Source organism: Coenobita brevimanus, chromosome 96 (genome assembly GCF_032717465.1).
Source record: "Coenobita brevimanus isolate Jiangsu-jjx chromosome 96, ASM3271746v2, whole genome shotgun sequence".
In the NCBI taxonomy this organism is placed as follows: Eukaryota; Metazoa; Arthropoda; class Malacostraca; order Decapoda; family Coenobitidae; genus Coenobita; species Coenobita brevimanus.
Window position 1 is genome coordinate 19765957 of NC_137049.1, and position 7475 is coordinate 19773431.

Sequence of the window (7475 nt, forward strand, 5' to 3'; positions counted from 1 at the left end):
GTTAATTTAATCGTCCTAATATCACCATACTCTGCATAAATAACGTACGAAACTCTATTAACCAGCTGTATCAGGAGATAAATCGATGAGGAAGAGGTGTTAGGGAGCTTCCTTAATACGAATCAGTGTGTAGTTTTATGTACACCTGCTTACCCACTTACCTGCCGGCGTTGCGAGAAGAAGAGAAAGCCCGAGAAGAATAAGTGATTCCGGCCCCCCTCTTCCGGGCAGGTGGACGTTGGTGCTACGGGGATGCTTACCGCCGATTTGGGGTGTTTCCTAGCGCCTTATCCCGAGCGATTTATTTCCCACCGTACACAGCAACTCCTTAACCACGAGGACTTCTGTTTTATCTTTTTTTTTTTTTCTTCAGTTTTATTCTTGCTGCCTCCAGACGATTTTACTCAGCTTGGGGAGATTTTTCGATTTAGATTGATACACACACACACACACACACACACACACACACACACACACACACACACACACACACACACACACACACACACACACACTGCTGGCTGAACGGGGACACGGGGAGGGGGAACATACTTACTTCACCAGTCTGATCGGCTGGGGGAAAAGATAGTGTGCGTCGTGGGAAAGAGGGGTCGTTACCGAGTAGGGACGGAAACCATGACAAGGTGAAGAAATAAGGGTGTTGCTGTGGCTCAAATTTAAACCCAGTGGACTGCAGGCATATATTATCCCTCTGCAATCCACCATCCAACTTTGGGGGATAGGGAAGTTGATGAGAGACGTTTGTGCAACCAGGCAGTGGAGCCACCGGGTTGCATCAGTGCCATCTCATGAAGGCGTCTCTCTACAGCAATAAAGAGCTAAGGACACTTGAAGGCGGAGATTATGTGTGTGTGTGTGTGTGTGTGTGTGTGTGTGTGTGTGTGTGTGTGTGTGTGTGTGTGTGATAGAGAGGGGGAGGAGGGAGAGGAAGAAAATGAGAGTAGATTATGATGACTTTATATGATCAAGGTCATACATTCTCTCTCTCTCTCTCTCTCTCTCTCTCTCTCTCTCTCTCTCTCTCTCAATATGAGGTTTTGTAGGAAGCTTTAAACCCCTCCTTCCCCCATATATACACCTCCACTTACCTCTCCACTTGATCCGTCTGTCTCTCCACCTGCTCTTCGACATACTTCTCCACCACTCGTCCTTCCACATACACCTCCATCTTCTCCTGCTCTTACCTCTGCACTTGCTCCATTTGTTCATCCACCTTCCCTTCCGCACCTCCACCTCCCCTCCACTTGGTTCACCTGCCCGCTTCACTTCTCCCTCCACATACCCCTCCACCTACCTCTCCCCGTGCTGCACATGGCCTCCACCAGATCAGACACAGGTCAGGTCTAGACAGTGCCTCGTGTCCTTCCTTCTATCTCGCCTTGTTATCACCCAGGCCAGAGTTCAGTGTAGGCTTGTGCTTACGCCCACCCTTTCTTTTGCACCAATTTTGTTCTGTATAGTATCTTTTCATTTCATTCTTTTCATCACCATAGTTTTTCATTTAATCCAGTTGATCATCATCTTTTATTCTATCCTTTCTTGCCCCATCAGAAGCGCAGGTCCCAGAGGCTAGGCTACATAATTCCGACATATAAGGTGAGGGTGACCAGCCTCGCACATCCCTGAGTGCCATTATGTTAGCAATAAACCCTAACCATTCATCGGATTTAATCATTATGGGTACCACCCAGTTCGAACGCCTTGATCCACTAGACCACCAGGCGTCATTTGGTTAGATGGTTACCACCCAGCGAAGTAAATAGCTTCCTGAGTAACAAATTTTTTTATTTGTTATTCAATATACCTTAAGGCAGCACTACATCAAAGGAGTGGATGGTGATCACCCTCACCTGCCGATTTTATACTCTAAAAGCCATTTGTCTTCCCACTTTGTCTGAGTATTGTTTACAGATGATGACACGTAACTAGTTTTATCGATTAATGATTGTCGTGGAGGGCACTTACCGCGATATATGCTCTAAACCTTTGAAGATCATTCTTTTTTTTTTTTTTTATTCTTGTCAGCATTTCCTTTTTTTGTTGTTTATTCATGTTAGCACTTCCCCTTTTTTATTGTTTATTTTTCTTAGCGCTTCCAATACATATCTGAGGTTTTGAAATAATAAGAGAGATTCCAACGTGTTTGGTTACTGGTGATCAGATTATCAAGCTTGTAATTGTAATTGATCAAGGTCTCGCGCACGCGCGAGCGCGCGCGCACACACACACACACACACACACACACACACACACACACACACACACACACACACACACACACACACACACACACACAAATCATCATGCCAGTCGTAAATATAGGATAGCGTGTATAACAAATAAAACTCCTTGTCAACATGAACAATGGCTGTATTTTGAAGGAATGATTGAGCTACTTGGGCCGCAGAGGTGTCATTGGTAAGAGATCTACAGCTTCACAATACCCACCGTACACAAACTCAAGTAGGCTACCCTAGAATTTGATGACAACAAAAACAATATGCCAGTCTAATCCCTCGTCCCTGTCTATATTAGTTTAGTTACCAACATCGACTATGATAGTAATAGTAGTAATAGTAGCTTTTACAGTATGGCCTCACACTTCACCATTCCGCAGACATCATCAGTTTATTTCTTAATATAGATATTTATATATGTATATTCAAAACGTTCAAAAATAGGTGTACTAACATTCTGAACCGTGCGGCTAATCTATACACCCACGAAGGAGTTGCACGGTGTAATAGCATAGAGGGCATGTTCGCACTAAAGACAGCACCGGACGTATTCTGATGCATAGTGTCCAACAGTGTAGATCAACGCACTTTTTTTATGATGTATTGGTTGTATATCTGAGCATTCCATTTCTCCACGTCACCTGCTTTATATCAGACGGTGAGAAACAGCTTGCCCAGAAGCGTTGCCTAAATGGGGTGTTCCTCTGACTTTTTTTTTTTTTCCCCCGACCTACACGATGGGACAGTTTGGGTCAGAATAAGTGCGACTCTGGCCTTAGTGTGAAGAGGCCCCAAGACGTGATGGTTGGAGGGTAAGCGAGACTGTCCAACCATCTCGTCTTTGCCCGTAAAGCTGAAAATATACATGTGGCTATAATACACACAGCGAGGGGAGAGCCAGAAAACGAAGCGTGAGTGTTTGTGTGTATATGAATCACGGACGTTGGTGGGCTCCCAAGGTACAGTAACGCCTTTTCGCCAACAGTGATTTGCAGCTGGCGTCAAGTTTGTTATTAATCCTGTTTGTCTCACTGATATTGACCTAACACTGTGTTCGTGTATTTTAATGGCCGGCTTGTACACGGCTAGAATGGATGAGCGGCTCTACTGATCATACCAGTACTTTTGTTTTTAATGTCCCCCCTCCCAGGTGCAACTCATCCCAGTTCAGGAGAATTGGTAGAATCACACCTTGTCTACCTGACCACTGAGACTCCTCCATATTGACTTAGTAGACATGAGTAATATATGTGAAAATATTGACGTGCCATCTACTGAGTTAAATTTGTGAGGAAAAAGTGTTACGGACATTCAGAAGCCCACAAGAACAGGTCTTTATTCTTGCATTTGCCCTTTGATTCACGTGTATTAAGCTGAAAAACTAAACAGACCTGTGAAGCGACTTACTGGATTGTCTCTGAGATTGCACAGAAGGGTTAAATAGGTGTGTGTGTGTGTGTGTGTGTGTGTGTGTGTGTGTGTGTGTGTGTGTGTGTGTGTGTGTGTGTGTTGCTCCCTAGCGGCATGGGTTGCAAATATAAGCTCGGATCCGCCTCTGGTCACCAAAACACTGCGACAGAGGCTAAACATGATGCCAAGTATACAGAGACATTTATAGTAGAGAGATAAGGGCGAATTTTCACATTTTGTATTTGTCTTTCACCCATCTAATGCCCGTCCACACCAGGTGCATGCTGGCGAGAATTTTGTATCTCTGTAGCCCATGTAGGTGTCCTCACTTGACGTGGGCGGGTGTGGCTGTAAATTTGTTGAGTTATAGAACTGAAGAACTCCTGGCAACAACCGCCCGCGCCAGCATGCATGTGGTGTGGACGCGCCTAGTTATTCAAAACTTCTGTATCCTGTGTCTTCTTCTTCTAGATGCCTCCTGACGATTTTACTCAGCTTAGGAAGAATCTCGTGAGGTGAAATGAAGATCACGAGGCTGTTTTTTTTTTAAGTTTTATTTAGTTTTCCAGTCCTTTCACAATGAAGGGTTTCCAATAAGCTGCATAAAATTGCCAGTTCGGTAGCCAGAATAAAAAAGGAAAAAAAAAAAAAGGAAAAAGAGATCTCACCGCCTTACAGATTATAAAAAAAAAAAATGACTGCAGTATTGACGTGACTCAAAAATGGCCTAGAATTAAAAAAAAAAAAAAATAGGTCTCATCGCCGTACAGATAAACGAATTTAAGTACATTATTGACGTGGATCCAAAATGGCGGTGGTTGTCCAGTCTCTCTCTCTCTCTCTCTCTCTCTCTCTCTCTCTCTCTCTCTCTCTCTCTCTCTCTCTCCTATAATGTCTCCAGTGCAAGGGAAGGGTAGGAGGGAAACTGCTATGATTATAACTATGGAAAAGTCTTGGGGGGGAGGTTATATATATATTTATAGTTATTTATATATTTACATTTATATTTATTATAAACTGCATTTAGCAAATAAGCTCATGTTTGTGTTCCAGCACGGAAGAAACGCTAAAAAGTAAAATAAGGAACCGTCATCCCGTTGCAAGTTGAAAATTCCGTAACGCCTCTTCCTTAGCGATTTATTTTGACATTTTCTCCTCTTGTATGCCGCCGATGTAAACTTTATCGATATTTAAAAGACAGCGATAACATACAAGGGAATGTAAGGGTGCAGTGTGTAAAATAAATCACACTGGAAGAAGTATTAGGAAGTCTCGCATATACAATAGGTAGAAAATTTGATAGATAAACAGATAGATAGACAGACAGATAGAAAGATAGGTAGATAGGGAGGAAGGCAGGTAGACAGATAGATAGGTAAATAAATTGATGGATAGGTAGGTAGGTAGGTAGCGAGGTGGGTAAGTAGGTAAGTAGGTAGGTAGGTAAATCATAGACAGACGGTTAATTAGGTAGGTTAATAGACAGATAGATAGATAGACAGACAGATAGATAGACAGACAGATAGATAGATAGATACACCAACGGGAATGAGGGCCCAGGGAGGCGGGTCACATAGTCCTGAAAACCACCTACTCCGCCTCCTCTCAGCTCCGCACATTCGTCCATCTGTACATTCAACACAGCACCAGGGTAAACAAACCACTTATGGGGCCGAATTCTCTTTGGCTTGGGGATAGTCCGTGACGCCTTTTCCTGAGCGAATTAGTCTCCCTCTTGCACCTTAGTATCCTTTTCTTTGCGATTTATTTCCCTCGTGTATTCCTCTTATTCCTCGTGTATGTTTACAGTATGATGCTGGTTATGTATAGGAAGATGTGTATACCGTAAACAAAATAAATCGCTGAGGAAAAGGTGTTAGGAGGCCTGAAGTTAGGGACTACTTAACACCTCTTCCTGTGCTAGTTATTTTGCCGACTACACTTTAATATTAAGTTGTATATCCATATGGTTAGCTACAAGAGCATATGAACAGGGGTCTTCTTCCTCCTCCTCCTCCTCCTCCTCCTCCTCCTCCTCCTCCTCCTCCTCCTCCTCCTCCTCCTCCTCACCTTCCTTCTTTCCATTTTCTGCATGGGGTCGATGGAGGGGATACTAAGGTGTAAAATACAAAAAATAAATCGCTCCTGAAAAGTTCCTACGTAATCTCCCAAGCCAGCGAGACTCCAGCCCTACCTAGACATGCCAAATAACCAGCAACGTAAACACATGGCTGTACAGGTCATTTGTGTATATATATAATAATAAATGTATTTGTACCTTTGGAAATGGTTTATAAAGATACAGCTAAACTAACAAATGAACCAAGACTCGTATGCTCGTCGGTGAAGGAAGCTCCCTAACACCTTTTCCTTAGCGATTCATTATTATTATTATTATTATTATTATTATTATTTTGGATATGGCTGGTTGATATCCATTTTGCACATTATTTACGCAGAGTATGGGGATATAAGAAGGATTAATGTAGTACGGAAGAGGAGAATAAGATGTAATTACCAAAATAAATCGCTTAGGAAAAAATGTCATGGCGCCTCCTGAACCTGTTAAGGAAGCTCCCTAACTCCTTTTCCTTAGCGATTTATTTTTGGATATGGCTGGTTAATATCCTTTTGTACAATAGTTACGCAGCGTATGGCAAGGTTTGAGAGATTTATGTAGTACAGGAGAGGAGGGTGAGATGAGAGTAGCAAAATAAATTGCTTAGGAAAAGGTGTTAGGGAGTTTTCTGAACCGACGAGAATACCAGGCCAAAAGAGTCACCTGCGCGGCACACCTGTACAATGGCGACTTATTCTTCCCCCACGGGTGAATGATGCTCCCCAACACCTCTTTTTTCCTTTTCTTTTTTATGTGATATTTTCTTGATTGTTATATTTGCCTTCAGCCCTGGACGCCATGTTTTTGTTATTCTCTCTCTCTCTCTCTCTCTCTCTCTCTCTCTCTCTCTCACACACACACACACACACACACACACACACACACACACACACACACACACACACACACACCGGCGTCGTGGTGTTGAAGGGCTTTCACATACTCCTTTATATTTTACAATACTCCTTCATATTGTTACTGACATTTTTATAATTGATATCCCTTGTTAACACTAGTCACGAAGAAGTGCCAGGGAGCCTCCTAAACCCACAAGAACACGTCTTAACCCTTTCACTGCCACGAGTGGGGGGGGGATTGTTGAACATTGGGATATTTGACTGTTCCTGTACCATTTTTTTTTTTTTGGTCCAGTCGAAAGCATCCCCCCAGACAGTGAAAAATTAACCCCTTCAGTACGATGCTTTCTTAATATACTTTGCCATTGGACGATTTTATTCAGCTTAGGGGGTTAGAAGGGTTAGATAAAGGCCTCGGCAACCCCTTTTCCTACCAGAAACCTCCCTTAAGATGCATAAAATCGTCTTGAGGTGGAAGGAAGAAAGCCCCAAGACGTCCTAGCACTGAAGGGGTTGGATGAATAACAGAGGTGCCCACGCAAGAGGTGACTTCACATCCACAGGCCAGAAATTATAATAGTGATCCTCTCAGTGGCTGCTGTACGGAAGAAAACGGAGCATTAGTCAGTCAGCCAACCGTATCCCATTTTCTTTCAGCTTCTCTTTCATTTCCATTCGAGTTCTTCCCTCAAATGCGCTGTTTCATTCAAGTTCTTCTAATATTCATGCAGTTTCTTTATTGCTGCACATTCAGGTTTTATTTGTTTCATTATTTTCGGTATATTTTCCCTTTTTTCTCACGTTTTCTCTTCATATATACACTTTTTTTCT